General features: G+C 44.8%; 1 long non-coding RNA gene across 1 annotated transcript in view; it reads left to right on the top strand.

The window, feature by feature from the left end:
* Positions 1 to 3,361: 3,361 nt before the first annotated feature.
* Positions 3,362 to 25,833, top strand: part of LOC110363812 (uncharacterized) — a 77,709-nt gene continuing 55,237 nt past the window's right edge. The window contains exons 1-2 of the long non-coding RNA XR_010473765.1: positions 3,362 to 3,550; positions 3,683 to 3,803. This is a non-coding gene — a long non-coding RNA (uncharacterized LOC110363812). The remainder of the gene's footprint in view (positions 3,551 to 3,682; positions 3,804 to 25,833) is intronic.

Genomic DNA, 25,833 nt, shown 5'->3' with positions numbered 1-25,833 from the left:
CAGTTGTCCCTTTGGTTAGCTTACCAGGATATAAGCTGGTTACCTCCTGGATGAAAGTAGCTAGAAACCAAGCTTTCTAACAGACTGGTCTGGGACAGGGTGGCATCTGTAGCACATGCTTCCCATCCATGCCATAGCCACCATCTTGACTTCTTCAGCAGGGACAGACCTTCTGTGAGGATATTGTCTCTAGGATACCACCACTGATGGCTCATGGACTCCAGTCTGCTGTGGGCACTGGGGAGGACTCCATGCATCCAGAGCAATCTTTCTCTAGCATGCAAGAGATGTATGCAAGGTTGAGATTTGGCTAGCTACTCAAATACGTCATTGATTAATCAATAAGTCACTGACATCCATTGGCCAGGAGCGAGCAGACAGGCCTGCTCGGTTCAGGGTTTTAGCCCTCCTAAGCAATGCTTTTTGTGGAAGAAGTGCTGGGAGAGGGGTAAAGTCATGTGGTCATTGGCAAGCAGAGAGCTCTCACTTCCAAGTTTGCTTTCGGGACTGTTTGAACCGCCTGATCCCTTCTGAGTCTTGGGGATATCATAGCTGAGAAAACCATACCAACAGCAGGAGGATGACTTGGCTCCTGAGGAGCCCATCATGACTTGCTGAACCACTATAGAACATGGCTGAGTATAACAATAGTCACATAGGACTGCGGCATCTAAAAAGCCACCATTTTGCAGATTAAGCGTGAGAGGCCCAAAGGAGATGTCAGAAAAACAAACAATGAACAGAACAAACGATGAATTGGGGCCAGATGCCTAGTTGGTGTAAAGTGGCGTAGCACTGTTAGATTAGCTGGAGCCAGGTGGACTTTGGCCAGGTGAGGATTCAGCTCTGCTGTGAGAGCATCCCTGTGCTGCCTTATTCTAGTAGCTTTGGCTCTCTCCAATGGCCTATGCAGTCTATACAACAAGGATGTGTTTGTGTGGGGTGTGTGTGGTTTTTGTTTTGTTTTGTTTTTTTTAACACACTTTTCAGCTGCCAAAATAAACCCTAAGATAGAGACAAAAAAGGCATTAACAATACTGACATGTACTGTGGCTGCATTTCCTCTGACTATCCCTAGTTGGACCTTGATAAGCTTGATTTCTTTGTCACTTAACTCTACCTCCTCCTTAATGAGATTTCCACTGAAATGAGCTGGGCTGCGTTCCCAGCTGCAGGAGAGCAGGGCAGCTGCACAAGTTGATGTCCCTTAAGAAACTGGTCCAGGGAGAGCTGGTCCCATCCATGGCAGGAGGCAGGGACAGGCATGTTCAGACCCTGTCTGAAAAGGAAAGTCTCCTGGAGTTTGGCAGCTTGCAGGAGCACAGGCTGCTCCGACTCACTTGATGCACCCTGTGCCTGTTCCTTTGAGGTGCTTCAAGTGAACCAAGCTCTTGAGGCGCTTCAAGAGAACCAAGGGGTGAGGTTTGTGTTGACCACCTTACGCAACACCATCACCCAAGAACTGAAATTGTCCCTTGGACTTGAGCCAGATACAGCGTAGGTTGGTTTGACAGTCACCCATGCCCCTTGCTAAGCCCAAGTCAGAAGAGGAAGGGTGGTGTGATTCTGTCTCCAATGATTGTCATTTATCAGTGCTTAGTGTGCAATGATACACCTGTCATTGGTTTCCCTCTTAAATTTTCTCTTCCACAATTTCATCTACTTTTTTCACATCCCCTGTCAAACTTTCAAAACATATAAGCTTTTACTGACAGTCTTCAAATAAGCTGACTTGGATTTCTTGTTTTTGTTTCTCAAACCAAAAATACCTCTGTTTGGTTCCCCTGATTTTCTGCTGGAGTTTTTTAAATGGGTTTTGGATACATGAACTAAATTCAACCAGTGCTCCAGAAAATGTCTTGCATTAAATGACATAGTCAGTTTTCTCTTTCCCAACAGGGAGTCAGTAACAGATAAACCAGTAGGGACATTCATAGGCTCTATTCTGGAGGAATCTCATGTTTATTTTCTTTTTGGTGGGACAGCCTTTGCTGATACACGATGAATGTTTTAGATCTGGGCTGCTGTGAGGAGAGGAGCAATGGGTTGTACATTTTTTCTGTGGTTATGTTTGTATGGGTCAGTAGCGAATGTACCCAGAGCTCAGAGATGTTTATTTTTTTTCCTTTGGGACATAGTTTCTGCAGCCTGATGAAACTCATAGGTGGTTTTGGAGAGGGTCACAGAGACTGGATTAGGACTAGAGTTTGCAGAAGGAATTTGCCATGGTTTTTGTGAGGAAGGCCTCATTTAAAATGTCAGAAGGAGAATATTGGGTCCCAGCCATGGAATATTTTTGCACACAGGATCTGATCTGGGGTTTAGGTCTTTTAGGTCAGGCTGGCTGAGACATGGGACGAGCCTGCACCCTTCTACCTCTATGTGTTTTGAGGAGAGAGGGGGCAAGAGTTTTTCTTTAAGTTAAAAAAGGGTGGGGAACAACATACATGCACTTCCTTAATTCCCCAGTCTCCCTGGCAAAAATAGTTGCATTAATGTGTGTGAAAACAATTTACAACCCAGCCTTTATGCTCGCTTCTTCTCCAGGCAAGCCAAGGTGGCATGAGGGGCGATGTGATTATTCCCTCCACACCACAGAATCTCCATTTTATGGTGAAGGCTCGCTGATTTATTGCAGGTAAAAGACACAGATAGTATTTAAAGGATTATTTAGCAAAGCAACAGGAGGAAGGCGCTTTATGGGCTGTTGCCATGGGCTCGGTGCAGGGGGACGAGGGGCTGTGGTGGGGTCACCTCACCCTCACACAGCCGTGTGAGGTAACCTCAACCCCGCTGCCACTGTCCCCAGAGTGGCAAGTCAGCCACAGCCCCACAAGTCCTCGTGGCTGCCACCATCGCGATTTAAAAAAAATAATTAATTGTGAGACTGTAAAAGTAAATCCCAAACCAAAACAACCCCCGCATGCAATTTATTGCAATTATCCAACAATTTTGTAGTTGTTGAAAATAATCTAAGGGCTTGTGAAGAACTGCAAGTCGTATTCAAGTCTTCTGAATTTGTGCAAATGGGTTTTATTAGAACTGGAGGTTTTGAAATATAATTACTGCTCTCTACTATAAGTTGAGGGACTTCCCAGAGCAGGGTGATGGCGGTGTTGCCGAGACATGCTCTTGTGTCCGATCCCCACAGTTTCCATGGGCATGAATGTGGGCTCTTCAGCTTGACAATCTGGCTGAGTCAAAGGCTTGGGTTAAATAGTTCAACTCCCTGTTGAAATATTTTGGTTTTCCTTTCTTGGGATTGGCAGGGCTGGGTATGTGGTAAAACAGGTCATCTCCATTAGTTAAAATAGCGCCTGGACACTTAATGGGGTTCAAGGGCTCTCCGGAGTCAGTCTGTGGTGTCCAAGCCTCATGGAGCAGCCCAGTGCTCCACGTCTCTGAAGCCTGGACAAAGTCCTTGTGGTCCCAGCTGGCTGCAGGAGAATCTGGCAGGGAACAGCATCTCTTCTGGGGCAGCCAATGCCCTGAAATGGTTCTCTTGGGCAGGCCATGGAGGGGAGGCTTTGCTTCCATCTCTTGTGCCAGGGTAGGAAGGAAGCTACCTTGCCTGAACTGTCACCTTCAGCAGCTTGTGGGGTGGTGTGTGTGGTTGTCTACCTCTCACTGCACTTGAGCTGGTACAGTTCTTCACTTAGGACATCCCTTTTATCTTTTGCAGGAAGGAAACATTGACCTGAGTGAAAGATCTCTGGGCTTGTCTGCCTGGCGTGTGCTGGATGCAAGAGTGGATGGTCCCATGTAGCCTCTGTCTAGCCAAGCTGGTGTTGGGATGGTGTGTGGTAAGTCCCATCCGAGCAGCGGGCAGCTGGGAGCACAGCTGTGGTCCAGCTCTCCCACCACCTCAGCTTGCTGGCGTGTTTCCCTGATAAATGAGCTGCTACATAGGGGAGAAGAGTGGGGAAGAGAAGCTATAGCCCAGACTGCACACACAACAGCTGTGATCTTGATGCGGGCCCCCTCAAGGCTGAGGCACTCTCTCTCTGTGGGGGGAAAGGTCTCGCTTGGTAGGGGATCTGCAGTCTCCTCCCCTAGACCTCAAATCCCCCAGTGTGCTGGAAGAGAAGGTGCTCTCCCACAGAGTTTGGCTCCATGGTCAGCTGTGCGTCTCTACCCTGTGTTGGCTCGGAGACTTGGCCCCAGGCTGCTCTGCTTTCGCTGTCATCTGAGTAGCTTTGCCCCTGGCAAAAGGGTGCAAAGGACAGCTTGTGTCCCCAAGACTAATTTGTTGACCTATCTGATGGCAGGCATCTGCTGAGAGTAGCGGGCAGGTAATTTTCCATGTCCATCTTGGACTGCATATGGATAAAATTAAGGAAAAGGGAAGACTGGAAAAGAAACAGACTGTTTCTGCAGGAACAAATGAGTATATTGAAAGGGAAGGGGAGGGAGGAGAAACTCAGCCCTGTTCCCAGCTCCCTTGCAGATTGAATAAGATGTCCAGTGCCCCAAGTACCAAATGGTCTCAATTTGCTTCTGCGTCAAATAGAGCTGGTTCTCAGTTGGCCGGGACCTTGGCAGGGCCATGAGGATGCATTTCATAACAGCAGCTCTTGTTAAGAACAACAACAACAACAGCATCAAAAACCTGTTGAAACTGTGCTATGCTCAGAACAGAAAACACATGCAAAGAGGAAAAACTCCCTCAATGAAAAAGCCAATGCAATTAGCCCTGACAAGCTCTGCAAACCAGAGGCAGCCAAGGGGTGGGAGAGGAGGGGAGAAATAACCCAATATCATTTTATAGGCAAATGTAAATGGGTCACTAGCTGTCTTTGAACAAAACGTTCCTTGGTGGGAAAAGCAAGGGGATGGGCCTGGCTGTAGGAAATATTGTAGAAAGCCTGGCAGAGCTTCCTGCAAAACAGCTTTCTTGACACGCTGGATGAAAAGATTGCTCTGCTTTCTCCTACTGCAAGGAGAGCTCCCAGGATTTTAGCCTTCGAGCTGGGGCTAGAGTGACAAGGCACAGGTGATGGAGCTCCTGCCTGCCTGGTTAGGCAGAGGGAACTGCTCTCTGAGGTACCTAAAGTCAGCTCTGAACCTCTCCACATCATCTTCTCCATCAGTAGAAATATCAATCTGCTCTAGTGTCTCCTGAATAAATATGACTAACTGGAAGCTGAAGGTCCTTCTGGGTAGGACTTTGCTCTACTAGGTGCTGCACAGTGGTCAGGGAAGACATACAGAGTCTTCTTCTGACTTTAGAGCTCAGCTGGACTAAAGGAGGAGTGAGAGCAGCTGGTGTAAAGCAAGAGCAATGGTAACAAGTGGATTGCATGCAAACCTAGTGCATGCTTGTCTGGACTCTGAATCATAAAGCACCTAAATCAATAATACTTGATCCTGTCCTACTACTGCTGCTACTCACAGCTCTTCTTCTCTCCAATGGTGACTGGACAGGAGGGCTATAGCATCCAGCTGCTGTTTCCACAGTCTAGCAGGGAAGAACCTTTGGGCTTTTTAGCTGCGACTAAACCAAATCCCTGCTGCTTATGGTCTTGACAGGGAGACTGGTATCCTTTCCACATTGTTAATAAGTATACCCTAGGAAGGATGGCCGTGGTGAATCTCACTGGCTTATCTTGAGCTTCTCCCAGTATCTCTTAATAACAAAGACACATTTAGAAATGGTTTCAAAAGGGGGAACAAACTGAAGAGAAGGACTTTTTTGCTGCAGAGATAATCAGTCTGATACGTAACTGCCCTGTGTAGCCGTATCAAGGTCACTCAAGCCAGCATCTGAAGCTCAATGTACTAGGAGCAGAGACACACCTAAGGCTGCTGCACCCCTGAGCTCCCAGCTCAGATTCCAGCATCAGGATTTTGGGGAATGTCCAGGCCTGGAAGTTTCCATCAGATCCCAGTGTTTTTTAGGCATTGTTGGATCTATTTTCTTCAACGGAGTCTGATTCTTTTTCAGTCATCTTATGTTCTTGACTCCCACAAAGTCGTGTGGCAATGAGTTCTGCTGTTTAACTGTGTGCTGAGAGGAAAAGATGTTTCCTTTTGCAGTATCAAACCCATTGCCCGATCCTGCTGATACAGGTCCCTTAGGCCTTGGATGGTACAGAATAATGACTGGCTTTTGTATCCTTTCATGATTTTTTTCGGTTGTGACTGTCCTATACATTTTAGCTCTTTGAGCCCTTTCTGTTCGTACCTTCTTCAGACTTTTCCTGTGCATGTTGAAGAAGAGCATCCTGGTAGTACTTGATCACTATTGAAAAAAAAAACATTAGTTTCACGCTTTGTTTTCTACCATCTTCTCCCTTTTGTGAGGATCTTAATTTAGTTAATTTAAAAGCCTTTGAGGTATCTTGTCAAAAGTTTTTTTACAATATAGCACAACGTGTTGCACTTCTCCCAATGTCTTCCACTCTGCTCTCTTGCTATTCCTCCTGTCTGGCTTGGCATAAATTACTTGTAGCACCAAGGATTTCTCCTGAAGCTCTCTTCAGATGTTGCATTTCCCCCTTTATATATATTTTATATATATGTATTTATTTTTTTTTTAATTCAACCTGAGTAGCACCTACAACTTTCATGTTTAACCTCTATCAGAGCTTATAGGTGAATTACAGCCTGGTCCCGGTAGCTGATTTTTATTATCCATACCTTGGCTTCAGACAGGTCAGGTCTCTCATGACCTCTTTACAACGGATACAGATTGCGATTAGTTTTTCTGTGCTGGTCCTATTTTCCTGGGTGTATTTAACAGTGAAGTGTATCATGTGCAAGTACGTGATGTGAGTGGGGTGTTGGAGCACAGCTGGCAAAAAGAAGTGGTTTTTTGAAGTACCAAGTCTTCTCGTTTGTTTAGATTTTTGTTTCTGGTCTGCCCATGGAAGATCTGAAAGTTTCAGTTTACTTGTCCTGCAAGAAGGGTGAAAGAGCTGGACACAGAAGATCAGTACCTCCTGCTCTCTCTCTCTCAATACATTTTTAATTGACTCATAATACCCTATATCTTACTCTGCAGTATTGTCAACAGCCTGTTTCCAAACAGCTGGCTGCATCTCTTGCTCTGAGAGCACCCACAGAGTGGGAGGAGGGGAGACCTCCCCTTTGTCATTGTGCAGGAATGTTGATGGATGGTTTTGTTCTTATTATACATTTAAAATACTTCCACTTGCCCATTATAAACAACAGATTACTTGCAGATACCAAGCATGCATTTCTCAGTTTGGCAGTGAAGACTGTACCAGTACAAACACCATTCTGAGCGCAACCTTGAGAATACAGAGCAGCTGAATTGAAAGTTTCCTGTGTTACCTGCATTAGCATCACTTTTCCTGTGGTCAGTGATGCACCTGGATGCTTCTGATGTTTATTTTTCCCACCATGTTGTATCTCCTCATAGCTCATTGAAGGAGTCTGTTGCTTTCTGAGCTGCCAGTGAAATACCAAACCATCTGTCTCCTTCCAGCCCATGCAGGATGAGGTGTGTTCCCCTTTTCTGGGTGGGAGGTTCAGTGAAACAGCTTTGGATGGTACATTCAGGTGGGATGTATGCTGTTGCTACAATGTGGAATAGTTTTGGGGTGATGATTATTATGGGCTAAAGAGACCGTTGGCCAGCTTCTGGATGCTTGCTTTTTTGACCCAACCTTTTTCCTCATCTAGAGTTGAGGGTTTGGGCAGGGTTTGTACAACATACACACTCTAGCTGATTCATGTTGACTGTACCTTGTTCTGAAGACTGCTAGAAAAGTTCAAAAACACAGTGTTGATGTTTGGCTCCAAGTAGGAGCCTGCCCATTCTGGTCTGAGGATTAGTCTGTCGGTATTTTACTCTAGCAGGGGAGGTTTCCATAATGCTATCCAGTTGAGCCTGCTCATACCGAGATATTGGCATGTTGTTCTTTAGGGTCTGAACTTCCAGGAATTTGTAGGTGGAAATCTGACTCACTTGCATTGTCAGAGCCTGGTGATGGTGGTGGTGAATACAGAGTTTTCTGCTCAAGCTGCGCTCTGCTAGCACGGTAACCTCAAGTTTAATAACAGCTTTGGAATCAACTGGAGAGTAGCTATTGTTCTCGGGGCTTTTTCATGCATATATTACTTCAAGGTTTTCCCCTCCTTTCAGCTTAAGTACTTGGGGATAGAGGAATGAGGGAAGCAAGCTGCCAGTGCCTAATGCGTATTTCTTGGAGCAAACGTATTGGTTTATTTTTTTTAAACAGTTTATTGCAAATGTGGAGCAGCTGTGGATTTTGCAATGACTTTTTTTTTTAAACATGGGGTCATCCTATTATTTCATAGCACTCTTGCTATAGAAAAAATTCTGATATTGAAGAATTTGTAAGTAGTTAGATTCAACCATATTTTTCACTTTCTGATCTATTGAAATCTATTCAGAAAGCAGCCTGATGAGAAGGAATCTTGGGGTTCCTTCAGGGCTCCCTCTTGCCCTTCCCTTCTGAGACTGAAATTAAGGCAGCCCACAGTTCTGCACATCAGATCTATAAAGTGATTTAGGTATCCAAGTCCCAGTCCTATTTCCAGGGACATCCAATTTTCCTATTGCCTTGTGTGCTGCACAGCAAGGCTCTTAGTTACAACCGAGTGCTCGCAGGATATCTGATCTGGGCATCCCTGTGCATCTTCTCTGAGGAACCTGGCCAGAGGGGATTTGGGTGATTTATGCAGTTGTGCTGTGGTTCAGGTTTAGGCACTCTTCTCCTTAAGAGAAAATGGCAAGATTATTGTTCTTCAGACCAAAACACCCTCAGAGATTGTGCTGTACAGCTTTGGTATAAGGTCAAGGAGAAAACAGGATTCAAGGGGTCCAGGTGAAGTAGGTAGGGCTCCAGCTCTTTGTAGGGTGGCTGGCAAGGAGGTTTTTCACTTGGTTCTGCTGGAGGTATTTGTCAAGAAGGAGGTATTATTGCTGCTTGGGATGGAAGGCAATGAGTATTAATTTTATGGCACACAGTGTGCGCAGTGGTTGCTAGTGCTCTGTGAGGCTGAAGATGGGCTGGCAATGCATTTATGAGAATTTTCTCAATTAGTCCTGCAAAAAGTGGAAGTGCTGATTGCTTCTCTGCTTCTCTGTGGTGGCCTACGGTAATTCCTGGAGGTGGGTGACGTGCTGACTGCCTAGTTGTATATTCTCAACTGTTGTCCCTCATTGAGAGCTGAAACCCTTCAGCAGGGCTTTTCATTGCTGAGAGAACAGCAGAGTTTCCTGTGTCTGTGTGTGCTGGTCTCCTCAAGACCTGGTTTTTAGCACAGCTCTGTTGCACAGTGGATGCAGACACCCTATAAGAAAGGAGCAGACCCAGTGTATTTTGAGAGAGGAACATAATAAGCCAACCTGGCACAGCACTTCTGTAAGCCTTACAAGTCAGCCCTGACAACATAAACAGCTCTTTGGGGTGAAATGTTGCTTTTCAGCTTCAGAAACATGCTGTCCAAGCTCTCTGCCAAAGCATGGCATGAATGAGGTGCCCTGTGTTTTCTTGATGTTCTTTTCCAATCATCTTCTGCAAAAGAGAGATAGCTGCTAGCTTTGCAGTGCCAGTCCATGGTCTGTTGACCTGGGAGCTTTGGTGGTCAGTATGTTCTGCATGCAGAGCTGCCCTGAGCACAGGAGACATGGGAGCCCTCCCTTGGCCAGGCTGCACTTCCCAAAGCTATTTCAATAAGGAGATGGAATAGGAGCTGAAGCCTTGGCTGCTGCAATAGCAGTGAAGCCACGACAGAGCCCTGGACTCATCTCCAGGTGCCTCCTGCACAGATGCGCTGGGGACTTGTGTAAGATCTGCTGGGAAGGAGGGGGAATGGGGCAGTTTGCTTCCCGGGGTTAATGTCAGCCTTCCCAAATCCTCTGCCATCCCCAGCTCTGCTGTGCGCACCTGGGCCCTCGGCTTGAAGTTTGGGAATGTTGGCCTCTAACTTTTGACCTCCCACACAATTCTAACTCCAAGAAACAATGCCCTAAATCTGCTTGCAATGACAGCTCACTGATTCCTACGGCATGGCTTGTTAAAAGATCTGAATCTACTAATAGGAACTGGCCTGATAAAAGTGACTTTTTTTACCTCCCCACTTAGCAGCTATATGCAGCCTGGGGAATCTAGAAATTAAATTGGCTTTTTTTCAAGCCTCTTCTATGCAACAGAAATGGGACCCCTGCAGTGCAGTGCAGTGTTTCCAATTATATTTTGGGGCATGTTGCTAATTTTTGGCAGACAGAGAGAAACAGGCCAGGCAAATGGCAGGTGGCAGGCTGTTTTCATATTTTACCAGGAGCATGGGGGAAGGGAGAGGGGAGAAGGAGCTGAGCTCTCTCTGCCAAGAAATGTGACCTCGTGCTAGTGCGAGCAGAACAGTTTTGGCAGATGCCTGAGGATGGAGGGCTGGGCAGGGATGGCTGGGCCCGTTTACATCCCGTCCTGCTGGGAACACGCATGCATGCATGCAGAACTAAAATAAACACGCTCGGGCAGCGGCAGCCTCCAGGTCTGGACTTGGGCACCTCTTGGTCATGCGTAGCTCCACCAAGACTAATCAGCATCACAGGGCACGCTCAGGATGTCGGTGTCATTTGCTCCACCTCTCTCCTGTTACGTATCTCTCTCCTCTGTCTTTGCCACATAGTCAAAAAAAAAATTAAAATTGGCTTTTGTTCACTGATTTATTCATAACACAGCTAATGGATTCAAGATGGCACTGTCTCCGGAGGGCCTGGATGATTTTTCAAAGCTATTGCACAATCTGCATCTATGTGAATATGTGGAGTGAGGGTATTAATCACCAGAAGCTAGTACCCAGGATCTGCATATATTCTAGTGTGCCTTTCTCCTTCAGGATAGCGGCATGGTGACTTGAATTTTTGAGTCAGAAATGTTGTTGTGTTGGAAGAGAGCAGTCAGAGCTGGTCTGTGTTCACATGGACCAGGAGCAGAGCGCCCACCTCACCCCGGTGATGGACTCTGGAGGGAAAAGCACCAAGACTCGGCATGGAAGTTTCAAGATACTTAATTTAGAAAACAAATAAAAACCTTCTTTCACTATTTTTTTTTTTTTTTTTTTTTTTATGAGATGTCTTATGCCAGGTCATCTTGAAGCTTTTCTTAGGCTGGGTTTATACTGAAGCTTGAGGGTGTTAATTTTGTTATATAGCAGTTAGTACACTGGAGAAAAAGAAAGTCTTTCCTTCTGAAAGACTGAAATGAGAGAGTAGAGATGGGAAAAGACTTTTTTTCCTGTAGAGGAAAAACATTGATGAGGTAGATGTGATGTTGCCAAGTGTTAGGTTTTGGTGGAATTGCATCTTTTGTAGGGGACTGGACATGCTGAAAGTTTATTTCAAGCCAGTTTTGCTGCTGTGTGCTTAGATGTATTGTCAGAGGTCTGATGAAATGTTGTGGTGGCAAAGAATATAAGCTCCGGCTAGTAGAAAGCAAGAGACTCACTAGAGTGGTTTGGGGTGAGTGTGACTGGTAATGTTTTCCTTTCTAAAGCGGGAAAACCACTTTGCAGGTCTCTCATTGGACCTTTTTGAACTGTTCTTGCAGTTCTATGGGGAGTTCCCAAGGGTGCGTGTGCCCGTGCTCTGCGGTTGAAGTGCATCCCCTCCCAGCTGGTGGCTGTTTTATTCTGCTTGGCGGTGGAGTTACCCCTATAAGCAAGATCTCAACAGCTCAGCTCCACCCTTTGCTCTGCCTATTCAGGCACTGACATTTTATCCTCAGCCTCCTTCTCCTGCTGCTGTTTTGCCGCAGGGACGAGCCTAGATATTTTTGGCACCAATGCTAATGTTCTTGAAATGTCTTTCAGCTGATAGCAAGCCAGCTAGTTAGGGACTTGCAGGATCCTCAGTGACCTTATTTCAGAAGCAGATTGTCAGGGTTTCAACCTGTTAATTTGCTTTCTTGTAACCTGCCTGAAGGGCCTGGAAATTGGGGCCCTGGTCAGCTTAAATCTTGGCAGTGTGCTTTCAGGAGGAGGTGCTGCCTGAGGATGGAGGGATATTAGTAATGGATTGTTCCACTGCTAATGGGAGTGTGGTTAATATATTGCAACCCTTATGTTAAACATTTTCTGATCACATGTCTGAAATTAGATGACAAGCAATTTGGCATTAGACCTTCTCTACAGTGATGGGCTAAATCTGGCTCTTGGTTCCACTGATGTAAGTTCAGAAATGCTCTATTGACACCACCTGAGGGAAGCTGGGGGAGAAGATTGGTTTGATGCTTTTTTTTTTTTAAACCCGTCCCTGTAATCCATTTGCTGTCAGTGCTGAGAAGCAGTGTTGAGTTATAGGGCCTGCACTCGGTCCTCTGGAGGGAAGTCGGTCCCTTTTCACACTAGCACCTGTGCTTAAAGAGCTGAAAAACCTTGTGAAAATTCATGGCCTGACTGCTCTGGGTTTGATCAGGCTGATCTAGCATTTCAAATCCACTCCATACTGTGGCAAATGATGCTGGTGACAGTGGCAAATCTTACTTTTCGTGGAACTTGTCACCTGTGGTTGTAGCACTGCACAAGAGGTGAACACGCTGCACTCAACACCATTGATGAAGTGACTGTCTTTGGTGTCCTGGGCAGACAGCTGGTTCCTCCTTTTGTCCCTGGGCAGGACCAATTTTTGCATTAGTAATTCCTGACAGGTCTTTGTGGAGACTCCATGCTCTTCCAAGGCATCATCTCCCAATGTGCTATTGCCCTTCCCACTAAAGACTTTTTTTCTGAATGTTTAGCCTGAATTTTCTCTGCTGTTGTCATGGAAAGACACAGAATGCTTAATGATTACATCTGAATTAACCCTGCAGTGATTTAATCTGAATTAGTCCCAAGACAGGGTGCCTTTTACCTGGAAATAGCAGTGCATGATGGAAGGGGAAAAATGCCAAATGATCTAGAAAAGGATTTCTGGACCTCTTGAGTCTGGTGTGTGGAGCCAAGCGGTTCATTAGGTACCCCCCGCAACACACAAACCTTGAGGTATTATGCTGAAGTTTGGGGCAATTGTTACTTGATGTCAGAATGGTTCTGGTGTCCTTCAGAGCTGTTATTCTCTCTACTCTCCCCTGTGCAGTGATGGAGAGTTTAACACTAGATTATCAATCTTTATTAGCATACTTGGAGCACTGATGAACCTGATCCATCGCCTGCAGTGCTTACCAATTTATGAGATCCATTTGTGTTTGAGTCTTATCGCTAACCACATATAGGCTTTGCTCTGGTTCCAGAAATGGTAACTACTTATTTATAAAGTCTGTTTGATCCTCAGGCAGGGCTCACTGCCATATGTCACTGAAGGCTTTTCTGTATCTAGCTTATCTGCACTGCTGCTGTTGGGAGGGCAGTTCTGTCCCGGCAATGAGGCCTGTCTTACATCTGGACAACATGGAGATCTCTGGACAGGATTATACTGCCAGTCTGTCCAGTCCCATTTCCTATGTCTGACAGCAACCAGTGACTCTTTAAGACTATCCACCCCAAGAGACGCAGGTCCTTATTCCTTATGAAAGTTATTTTAAATCCTGAAGCAAAAAGGAAAGCTTAGCAAAGAGTTAAATGCAAAGACTGTTGTTAGCACCGTGAATGGCCAACACAGCTTCAAATGTGCCTTGGGCTGAGACATATCCTTCATTTTTCTGCTTTACTTTGACTTGCAAAGATGGAGACCTAACACCTTGTTGTCTTCTACAAGCTGTCCTAGTATGACCTTTGCTCTTGAGGCCACTGAAATTCACTCCGGACCCTCAGGCACACTTAGATCTCCAAAAACGTCTGAATTCATTAGCTTGGATGCCAAAATGTACCATGCTGTGCAGAGTCTCTGCTTCCCAGCATCTTAATCCTCCCTTTGCTTATTTCTGGAGTCAACACACCCAAATAGTAACACACCCCAGTGCCTGTGACATGACCTGAAGCCTTGAGGCACAGTGGAGATGGTGTTACATTTTTCTCAACTGCTTGTAGTGTCCGTATAGTATAAAGGGAAGGTGCTTTGAAATGGTGTTGGGAGAAGTAGTATATACTCCCAATTTCTCTATCTAATTAAGATCTTCATAGGGTAGGATGTGTAGTATCTCTTCCCCATGACTTGCAAATCTTTAGCAATCTTGCAAAATAAAATGGAAATTGGGTAAGTCATTACACACAGCCTTTTTTCCTGTTTTGTTTTTCTTTTTGTTTTCCAAGCTGCGATTAAAAATACGAAAGCTTCAGCTCTGCTGTCTGTAAATTGCGTGCCTATGTTTACATTGGCATTTGAACTAGAATTGAGTTGTATTCATTATGAACCAAAACGAGATGGGGGGGTGAGGAGGGGAATATACCCCTGGAATGATAATAGCTAAGCACTTGCACGCTAATAAATTTAGGTGTTAATGTCTTGTTTTTGTGCTGTTTGGTTGCCATAGAGATGGGCTGCATGAACTAATGGGTTTGTTGTGAGAAGTTCAATACACATTTGCCAAACGTTCTGTTCTCTAGTTACCTCTCTGCTTTTTCCCATGCCATGGAGCAAATGGGTTTGGAACCGAAGGCGTTCCGTGTGTTGAGAGCAAGGAGTGTCTAGGAGAGAGAATCCCAGAAAACGGGGCTTGCTGCAGGTTCTGCAGAGCTACTAAAATAGATGCAGGAAAAATCAGGGAGCAGCTCTGTTTACAGTTTAACCCTTTGAGGCTATTTTGGAAACCGGCATATGTATTTATAGTGTAAATTCCACAAAAGGCTGCGAATCCATGTCAGCATGAACAGAACGAGCAAGGGGGACCGCTTACCTCAGGAAGATATCAAGATTTCCCCACTCGCTCCATAGGGACTTGCAGCATAGACTTCCCCGGTGGATCCACCAGGAGAAAGCATACCAGGGGAGATCAGTCTCACTTGCTGCATGAACTTGGTACACCTCTGATTTGCACTGCTTGCTTGTTCCTTCTGCCTGGGGCTCATCCAGGGCTAAAACCAGACCTCCGTGACCTGGGTCCTACCCGACTGGGATGCTTGTGGTGAGCTGATACTTCTGAGTTGGATGTTCCCATGAGATGACATCTGAAGTTTAGCAGCAGGCCATTTGGAGACCCCTTCTTGATTCTAGGAGTGGATTTATCTAATACTCAGGACAGATTATAGCTTTATGAATTTTGTTTTTAAAGGCCCAAAGAGATTGTTATTCTGTTCAATACATTGCAGACCAAAAAGAATACCAGGAGGACTGACTCCATGATATGTGCAAGGGGTGCCTGGTTTCCCAGATCTTTATTTCTGCTGGAGGAGACACATGCACCCATTTGTTCCTGCACAGAGTTTCCATTGCTTGGCTTAGCTGACATACAGAGCGTCTCATTAGACAACCATGTTTATGCACAGAATGTTCACCATGAGCATTTTTCTTCCGATAGACCGAAAAATAAAATAAATAGATGATTATTGTTTGGAACAACACCTCCCTTGTTCTTGCTTTGCGATAAATCTCATCTCAGTTTTGTTTGCAAAGCTGTATTTTTGCTTTTAAAGTTGGAGTCTCTCTCTCTCTGTCAAATCATCCAGCTGCGAGCAGTCAAAAGAGACCCTGACTCATTCATCTCTGCTGCAAAGGCAGCGGTGTTCCAAGGAGCTATGGAGTGTTTCAGGAGAAACGTGCACTGGGACCAGCACTGTGGCATGGGGAAGGTGATGGAGGAGGTGAAGGAGCTGCTGCCGAGCCAAGTGGCCGTTCAGGGAAGAGGAAAACAATGAGATGTTGCTTTTGTGGGTCTCTAACACCCGTTTGAACGTCCTCTGATGCAAGATGGGAGGTATCTGTCACTAAGGGGGAAATGAACCCATCCAGCTATGGGTGGTCCCCCTGAGAATTTACACTTCACCTCAGATTTATGTATCTTTTTACCCAGAAGTTCCCGAAAATGCGCCAGTGGTGTTTATTTTTGTCACACCCTGCCCACTTACAGTGCCAATGTGCACTTTCTTTCATTTAAAAAGGAAAAAAAAAGCAAAATCTAAAGCTCTGAACAAATTTTTATTTTTCAAAGTTAAATATTTGGTGGCTGCCAAGCACTAAGCTGAAAGGTTTGTTGCCAAAATAATATTTTTCCAAAACTTCCTTTTTAAAGTTGGTGCTTGTTTCTTTGTTTGGTTGTTTGTGTTTTTTTTTTTTTTTTAAAAAAGGCTTTTTTTGTCGCTCGCATTTTTATGCAGAAAAGTATTTGTGTGGTTTCTTATGCTGTGCTTATCATAGCATGTCTGGAAAACTTTATCCAAAATCAAAATGTGTCTTGTTTTAAAAGCGATTTCCTTCTATTTCAAAATATTTATGATTTTTGGCCGTATTTGAGGCATAATTTTTGTGGTGGGGAAGTTTTTCCGTATCTACTGGCAAAGATCAGTGTGCTTTGACAATAGGACAAGTGATTCACTAATTGATGGCAGGGTGACGGGACGGAGTTTTGCCTGGTCCTGCCCTTTGGCTGTTTTTGGAGCATTTTGGTTTATTTGGCTCTGTGGTTGCCTGGGAGCCCCATCTGCAGTCTTGCAGAGAAAGACACACCACCAAAGCAATGCCTGAGCCAGCAGCCACTGCCGGTGTCCCCTGTGGGATGTCCACTCTGGTCACAACGTTACTCCATGCCGGCAGAGGGAGTCACCAACCTGAACAGCCCCATCTAATAATCAGGTTGGCTTTAACAATGAGCAGTCAAACAGGGAGCAGGGAAAAGATTTCTGGAACAAGGACCTTGGGCTCAAAACCTTCTTGGGGGGGCAGATGCTGTGCCAGTGCCCTGTGTCCTGCTCTGAGGATGCTGTGAGGAGCTGGGATGGGGAGATGAGCTGTGCTGGGCTCGGTCAGTGTTCCCCCCGTGCACTGGGTTGCCTCTCCTGGGAGTTTTATCCAAGCACTTTTAGAGCAACAGCTCTAAAATCAGTGGCTTTCCCAGGATAAAAGGCTGACCAATTTTTGTTGAAGGTGGAAAGGGAGTGAACTGTATAAAAGGACAACTACGGATGCCAATCAACAGACTGTGCATCTTTGAGGTATGTACACACAGCTTACTTTCGCTTTCCCAGCTAATATTACACAAACTAAAGCAAAGAAATGCTACTAACTGAGGATGGAACCAGGATCTTTTTTTAATGGCATCTTTCAGTTAATTTGTTAATTCGTCAGTGGCTTGTGTGGTGTGGCACAACACACTTGTTCCAGGTGTCTCATGGAACTTCTGATACTGTCTCCTTCAGTTCAGAAACTTGTGGCAGCACATTCCCCAGGACATAAGGCAGAGAGGAAATGGGAAAATGACTGACATGTCAGGAAACTTGGCTTGAGTTGTTAGAGCGAAGTGTAACGCCGACTGGAAAACAACTGCCTATGCACAAAGCAGAGACTTCACCCTGCTCTGGTGGGGTGGAATTGAAGAAGAGTCCTTCCCTAATTTTTTAAAGAAGTAGAAATGCAACAAGACATGACTTGTAGCCTAAAAGGAGAAACCTGATGTACCTGAGGAACTCATGAAAGCATTCTAAAACACAAGTGACTCTCTTGAGGTCTACGTTACACCAAGAGTAACAACAAACCGAGAAGTGCCACTCCTCATAACACTGGTCCTAAATGAAACTGTAGACCAGGTGCTTGCTGTGGCTTTAGGAAAGGTTATGATAAGTAGGTTAGAACTGACTTACACTTTCAAAATACCTTTTATATAAATCTATAAATGAAATTATGTAAACCAAAACTGCCTAGTCATGCTAAAACCTTAGCCAACACTTTGCAAAGCCTTCGACTTACTTTTGATATTTGATGGACATCTAATAAACTTAATTAAAGTTTAATTAATGTGAGTAGGCTAAATGTCGTAGGTCAGCAGGCACAGCATAAGCTAAAATACTGTTGGCAATAGTCAACAAAAAAAAAACAACCCAAACCCAGGAAAATTCTCCTCTGAAAAAGAAATACCTTTAAGGGACTAGTTTACACTAGCTGCTTTGTCTTTCAATGCTACTTAACTGACCGGTTAAGAGCAAATCCTGTTTCCTCACATCAGTGAAAAAAAAAATCAGTTTTTGCCGTTCATATTTCTACAGCACTGTGCTCTGGAATTTCCCCCAGAACAGTTTTCTTAAGTCTTGGCATATGACAGAGAGGGGTATGTCTCACTGTTTTCTGCTATTCTTTTCTTTCCAATAAAGTGCTAGATGATGAGTGCTGTGGTTAGATGGCCCAGCTGACTTTATTAAAGATCTTATAATTATTTATTAAAGGGCTTAAGTGAAATTTGGCAGCATGTCACCAGTCTTGCTGGCCTCCGTTTTTTAGGATGTCCTTCACAGCTAAGGATGATGTTTCCTTGACTTTGAAATGAAATTTGGATTTGATTTGGGTATTTTGGCGTGCAGACAACTGTGGTGACCTGTGGCGATCTCTCCTTTTTGTCTTAAAACTAACTGTGCTGCTCACTGGATACACAACCGAGCCATTCAAAGTCTGTTGATGCATCCTTGGCCTGTTCAGCTGCTTGGACATGAAGGTGTACTCTTGCTGTCCAAGAAAGCTTATGGACAGCTAGATAATGATAGGAGGCTTGCTTATGTCAAAGCTTGTTGTTCCAGTAGGTAGTATTGTGTCTCGTAGCACAAAAGTACTCAGAAAGCAAGATACCAGGAAGAGACTAATTTGATAGTGTGACCCACAGGCTGCTGAGTTCAAGGTCCCATTCTGAATCAGGTCCACCAGGAATATGTTTTCCTCTTTCTTGGATCAGGAGTTCCACTCTGGCCCTGAGACCAAGCACTGGTAAGCCACAGCATTTTGCAGTCAGCTCTAGCAAAGATTCCGCTTGTTTCTTATTTTATCTGTCTTGATTGGATCATCCCTAAAAATAATCTGCAATGCAAGATACTGCAGTGCTGAATTCCCCAGCTGAGCAAGTGGAACTTGTTGAGAGGGTTTCTTGGATCAAAGACCTAAGGAGAGAAGCCAAAAGCAAAAGTCAGGCTAAAGTTCAGGAGTATCCTTCAGATACAGAAAGTAACCGCACACAAAAAGCTGTTGTTCTCATGAGACTCTATTAGGTGCTGGAAGAGGCAATGCAAGTTTCAGACTCTACTGCAGTTAAGTTGGAGGGAATGTGAAATGCCCTCCGGGATCACTTAATGTCTGGGAAAACTGAGAGGAGTAGGAAGTATTTAGGGCGATGGTCTCAGACAAAACAAATCCTCTGCCCCCAAAAGCCGTGTGTCAGACACAGGCTAAAAATTCCAGTGACCAAAGTCTGCTCTCATAACATGCTGAAGCTTCATGTTGAGTCATTATCACTGAGAACAGGCTACAACCAGGAGGCCTGCAAAATACATGAGCAAGCTCCTAAAGGGGATAAATATGTTTTGGTTTTTATTAAGGCTAATTAGAGAAGTCTCAAATGAATGGAAATTTCAGTCTTCAGAAGAATAAAAGAAAGTAGATGTATGGTGGGCTATAAGCCCTTTATTATGCTTGGGTTTAAGAACAGTTTAAAACTCCTCATGTCAGCTGGAGCTACAGCTGAATGTATACAGTCATACAGCTATTTCTTAGTAATAATGGTGGTCAATTAATGGTGAGAAAATGATGAGCTGATGTCTGGGATGCTGGAAGGGGCTGAAAGGAAAATGTAGTGTGGGAGATGAAGTAGATACACTAACACACAGGCTTCTCCAGGAAGCCTCCTCTTGCAAGTGAAATCATAAGTGCTGGTGGACACCAGGCTGTTCCAGATCAAGCAGCAGCTGCTAAAGTCAAGCCCTTGTCCTCTAGGATATTGTGGGAGTCTTTTCTTATTTACATCTGTGTCTCCTTGAATCTTGCCATCAGCAATCATTTGCTTTTACTTCTGCAAGCACCAAGTGAAGAGAGCATTTATGCTTATGTCTCCCAGCGTCTGATAAATGCACCCACATCAGGAATGTCCCACATGCCTACCACTAGCCTTGTCCCTTAAGAAATGCCATTACTGCCCAGCAGTTTTATCAGAGAGGGTCTCTGCTCTGTGGGTAATGGTGGTGATGCCAGCAAGATCAGTGTGAGTTAGGTGCCATTTGCTGTTAATCAAGCCCGAAAAAGTAGTCTTGCCTCTACTCTGTGGGTCAGGACTGTTGTGATTGCATGGTTCCATTCTCCTAGAGAGCACTGCTGTATTATAATTGCTTCTGCTGCTAAATGTTAGGTCTCTGAGTGCCTGGTAGGAACCACAGCCCAGCGGAGCACAGGCAATCACTTAATGGTGTAGCAAGAGATGGAAAACGACCTATTCACATCTAGAAAGCTGGAGGCACTTTCAGTTGTCCAGGCTGGGACACTTGCATCCATTTCCTACCCAGGCATCACCCACTCTTTCCATTTGGCCAAGGGAATATTTAATTTTTTGTGTGTGTGAAATGGAGCAGTTTTTACAATGGTAACTAATGCATCCCTGTTGGCAATGTGCCTGGAACATGGCCGAGATGAGACGTTTTCTGTGAATGCAGACCGATGTTCATTTATGACTGCTTCTTATTGTCACCTGCCTCAAACCCAGACGTGTGAGTGCTCTTTTTAAATGAGCTGTGCAGTCCCCTGATTTCCAAATGGCTTTTGCTAGCTCATCTTCTGCCCATCATGAAATGTGGTTTCCTAACAGGGCTGTCATCTGAAAATGGCCTCCCCAGCAGCACAACAAGACACAAGGTCGCTTACTCCTTCGTGATGTGCTCAAAGGAGAAGACAAGCCTGGTGCCAGCCTTGCAAATCCATCCTGGGACTTGGGTTGCCTTCTGAACGGGTTGAAAATTCAAAGTGGGCAGCAATGGTACAGAAACTGCTGGAAGAACAGCTTAAAATCACCGAAGACTTTTTATCTAGAAAACAGCACAATGTTGTGACTCCTTTAATTTGTCCTAAGTGCTTTTCTTTCAAGTTAAATCAATTTGATATATATCTGCAAAGGACTTAGTTCTGTCCCAGCTCTTGTTTGTGTTTCACTCTGTTTACTCCCCAAACACATGGAAAAAGTAGCCTGCTCTCTTCTTGTCCTTGTGTCCTGCAGCTCCCTGCTGTCTAATATCTTGATGAAAATCAAAAAGCAGTTTCTCCTTGGAGAGAAGTCCCTGGAGTTCAAAGGGACTGGACTGAAGAAAAGTTAAGTGTGGAAGGAAAAGAAAATCAGCAATTTTTATTTCTGTGCACCACCACGGACAAGGGCACAGTTAGAGCTGGTGATGACAGGGTGACGCCAGTGCTTTCTGGGAGTTCTGGAGCAGTTACCAAGAGAAAATCATCTCACACAGCAAGTTTCCACTGCCAGCCCGGGAAAGCCCACAGAGGGGTGTGAAATGATGCATCCTACTTGGTCTCCTAACTGGGCTGAACCTCTAGCTAGAAACATGTTTTTGGTCAGGCTGAGTGAGGTTTTATGAGGTAGCAGATGCCCTGAGTGAAAAGCTTCTTTTTTAATGTGCTTGCATGGAACTGGTATGTTGCTCAAAGGACATTGCAGGGGATGCACAGCCTCCGCTCGCAGATGGCTGGGTGGTACCCAGGGGCCTTTGGAATGTCCCACAAGCAGGTGAAACGTGAATATGAGTCTTGCCTGCACTTGTGCTTTGCATTTTGAGCTGCTACAGGTTCCAGACCTCCTTTTTACATCTTTAACTCTCCTGTTTTCGGTCTTGGCAGCTGGGATGCTGTGTGACAGAGGACAAAGCACCTCAGGGGGGTGCTTAGTTGGATGTAAAAATAAGAGGTTGGGTTGTTTTCTGGATGGCTGTGTGAAGTGTCCCTGGTTTGAATGCATCTCTTTGTATGTCTTGCTTTCTGGTGATTTGATCCTGGCTTTGTGTAGTGGCAAAAGCAAAGACACTTGCATGGTATAGCAGAGTTATTCAGGTTTATAAAGTACTCAGTGCCCTATGCAGAGTAGTTACTTTCCTTATGTACCCCATACCTATTTTTTACTGTATCAGTTAAAGGTTAGTAGTAGCCTTATACATTTTTATGAGGCCATAATTGATTTCCAAGTGGACAAACTGGGAAAACAAAGGAAGACAGAGCGCAACTGGTATTGTTGTTCTTAAATTAGGTTAAAAGGAGTCGTTTTACAACTGAAGGGCACTCAGTATGATGGGAAATGGTTGTTTCTACCCTGGCAGATCTTAAAATTAAGAAACCTGCTCTCTTGTCAAAGACTGAGTAAACAGCCTGAGCTGAGGTTTAAGTTGGTGGATGCAGCCAAAGGCAGGTGTCCCATCTTGCACTGTGGCATGGCCCTTCAGCTCCCAGGTCTGGTTTTCTCACTACATAAGGTGACACATACATGGTCTGGACAGTGTCCTATGGCTTTTGTTACCTAGACTCACTGTGCCAGGGAAAAAAAAAAATAAGGAAAACAAATTACTGGACATTATAAAAAAAAAAAAAAAGTTAAAAAAATCCCAGAAGTTAAACTATTGTTTGATTCTTAAATTGGCACATTTCCTTAAAGTATCCAAGAAACCAAAAACAAAGCAAAAGATTTTAGGTCAAATTAAACATTTCAGGTCAAACAGAGACTTTGCTTTTGAAATCTAGTTAAAGAAAATGAACTTTCATTTTAGGGTTAGCCTAAACCAATTTTTTGTAGTTCCTTTTCTCTTCCTGTTTATAGAAGTGAAGGGAAAAAGATTAAAAGATGCTTTTTTTTGTGTCTGACTCTGTAGGTGTGCGTGCCAGGCTGCAGATTTCCAAGCTGGAGCTCCGCAGGCTCAGCCTGGGCAGGAGGGGTGAAATCCTTGCAGACATTTGAAGCCCCCCAAGACCACCCTGTTCCTGGGGTGGTGCAGGTTCCCCAGCCGTGTTCCACCTGGGACATGTGTGGGGTGTTGGAGATGCACAACTAGGGGTGACCAAGCCACGTTTGTGGGCAGAAATGAGGCTCTGGGTGCCTTTGCTGGTCTCCTCATTGTAGGGTGGATGCCGAGGGCTGCTGAAAAGCAGGAACACTGTCTCTAGAAGACACAACGCTGGCTCACTCACCTCCAGCTGTGGCCCAGGACATCTGCTGGGTGAGCTGAGTTGGGCAGCAGTCAGGACATTTTCTTAAAGATAACGGAGGTGGTCTCAAATGTTGATGTAGCCTGCAGTGAGCCGTGTCCTGCAAAGCCCCCCTGAAACCACCTTGATCGCAGGGGAAAGAGCAAGGGAGGGCTTGGTGCTGTGGAAATCTCAGTTCTAGTTCAGAAATGATGGTTTTCAACAAGCCAAAGCCAGAATAGGAGTAGTATTGGTTAAAAGAAAAGGGAAACACACACACACAGACACACACACACACACACAAAAAAAAAAGTCTGCTGTTTGTAAAACGTCAAAGCTGCTTTGAGTGCTCTGGTTTGAGGATGGCTTCCTCTCCTGCCCACATGAAAGCTCTAAACTGTGCTTGCCATATTTTCGTTTTGCTCCATTTTTACCCCTAGAAGTGTGTTAATAAGCATTTCTTTGTAGCTGGCAAGCCGCTTCCAGATGTGTTTATCCCAAATGTGCTTATCTGTTCCTGTGTGCCACTTAGTCATAATGAGCTCAAGAGGGAGCTTGCTATGTGCCCAGTTCAGAGGATATTGCTGCAGGAGCCACTGCAGGATGGGTTTGAGACAGCTTTGAGCAAAGTGCAGAGAAACAGACAGGAACCGTCCATTCCTGCCCTAGGCCCTGCCCATGTACCTGAAATGTGCACCCCCACAAATACAGCCAAATCAGTTTGGGTACTTAATTTGTGCAGTGTGGAGAGAGCTGCTGTGGGGACCTTTAGTGTTTGAATGTCTTTAGTGTTTTGCATTTAAGTTCTTAGCATTAAAGTATGTAAATAGAGGGCTTTGCGTTTAATAATTTATTATTCAGTCCAAGAAATATACTAATACCTTTATCAAAATTACGTATGTTGTTCAAAACACAAAAGCACAAATCGCTGAGGAACAGGTGGACATTAATGGCTGCTGTTCTCCCCACCTCCTGAATGGCAGCCAATAATCACAAGAGAAACATGATTTTCTCCTAAACAAGTGTTTCACTTTTGTGTGTGTGTCAATATATACGTGTTTGGGGCTTTTTTTAGCAATCCAAAGAAAGAAAGTAGAAGATGAAGTGCCTGAGATGTGGTGAAGCATTTTACTTGATCCCCTGACATTGCTAAGTGTTAGCTGTGTTTCCCCCCTGCCTCCCAGGGATGGGAGGATAAGTGCAGGTAGTGTGAAGATTCGGGTTTGGTGAGCCTGGATTGGGAGAGGAATTACATCTCAGCTGTCCCAGGTCATGGGAAACCTTTGGTCCTTTTGGAGGCAAGGCACTGAGATAAGGGTGCTCAGTCAGATAAACCAACCTCAGCCCAAGACATCACACTTGACTGCTCCCCTAGTGTGTTAAGATGTGGTGCAGAACCATCTGTGTGAGCAGCAGAGGAGAAGTGTGGGTGCCACCTGAAGAACTTAATTTAAAGCTTACTTTGGTAAAACATTTTGGGGACCCCCTCATGGATCTTGCACAAAAGCAAGGAAAAAAATAAACAAAACACTTGTGAGAGCTCACACACCAAAATAGCCAAAATATATTCTGGAAATCATGGCAAATGCTCATAATTCATTCAACACAGCCCCAGGCTAAGAAGAAAACAGGAACTGCCCTTCTGAAACTCACTAATAGGCCTTCTCATCCAGTCTACTGTTGCTGATAAAGCCCAACTTCATAAGCCACAGTGGAACTCATAAAACTGGTGTCAGGATCACAGTGCTTGAGCCAAAGGCAGTTGAAAGTCAATGGAGAGGCTCTCATTGACTCGAATGCGCTGTGAAGTTGGAGCTTGTGTCATTAAACCTCTATGGGGAAAGATGAAGGGAGGGAGTAGGACTGCTAGTTCTCACTAAAAGTGTTTATTCCCTTAGTTTTCATTTCCAGCATCACTGGCCATGGTTCCTCTGGAGGTGCTGCCAGACCACTGAGTGCCTCCCTCCCTGCACACCAGGCACCCTCTGCCTGGAGCACAGTGGGGAGTTTAGGTTTTATTCCATTTTTTCATCCATGCGAAGGTCTATTTAATATCAGGTTTGCTGTGTTTTTTTGGTTTTGGTCCTACAAATTCTTCTGCAGCATGTCAGTACATCTCCCAAGTTACCACTTCGCTGTGCATTTGGAACTTGTGAAATCCAAGGAGACCTTCATCATTTAGTTTGAACATCACTTCCCAGTTGAGACTCAAATGGCAGGATTGTTAGAGGATATTATTGATAAACAATAGATGTCTGGTGGAGACACTGATTATTTTCCTGGTACAAAAGGCTGCTGCATCCTATGTGATAATTCGCCTTTCTTTTCCTCCTTGTTGGCTTTGTGTTTTTGTGATTTATTTGCAGGCTGGCAAGCGTCCACAGCCCTGCAGGAAATGGATGTCTGCTATTGTGTTTGGGGGGGCTATATAAACGTGTAATTTTCCCACTACATTAATTATAGATGTTTCTCCCTCGCTGGAGCAGCTCCATGTTTTCTCTGCCCTTTCATTTTGGAGACAGCGTTCTCCCCACACTCCCAGCCCAAGCCACGGGTATTTATAGGGAGCCCCGGCTCTGACACCCTCAACTAAAATTAAAGAGCGGGTCATTCCTGCTTGCCAGCTTGGCCTGGTCACAAACACTGCAGAGATTTCCTCACTGTTTTTTTACCTGATGATAATAGCTCCAGAGTAGCAGCATAGCCAGGTTTTCTCTGGCTCTTCCTCCTGCTGACACTTTCCTCAAGAATAAAAGTGGTTTGCCCTAAGAAAACAACAGTCTTGTTATGGAAAAGCAATTGTAGAGCAATTTACTTTGGAATAGCTATGC

Source organism: Columba livia, chromosome 7 (genome assembly GCF_036013475.1).
Source record: "Columba livia isolate bColLiv1 breed racing homer chromosome 7, bColLiv1.pat.W.v2, whole genome shotgun sequence".
NCBI classification, from domain to species: Eukaryota; Metazoa; Chordata; class Aves; order Columbiformes; family Columbidae; genus Columba; species Columba livia.
The sequence above is the reverse complement of the archived record's forward strand: the minus strand, read 5'-3'. Positions and strand labels throughout refer to the sequence as shown.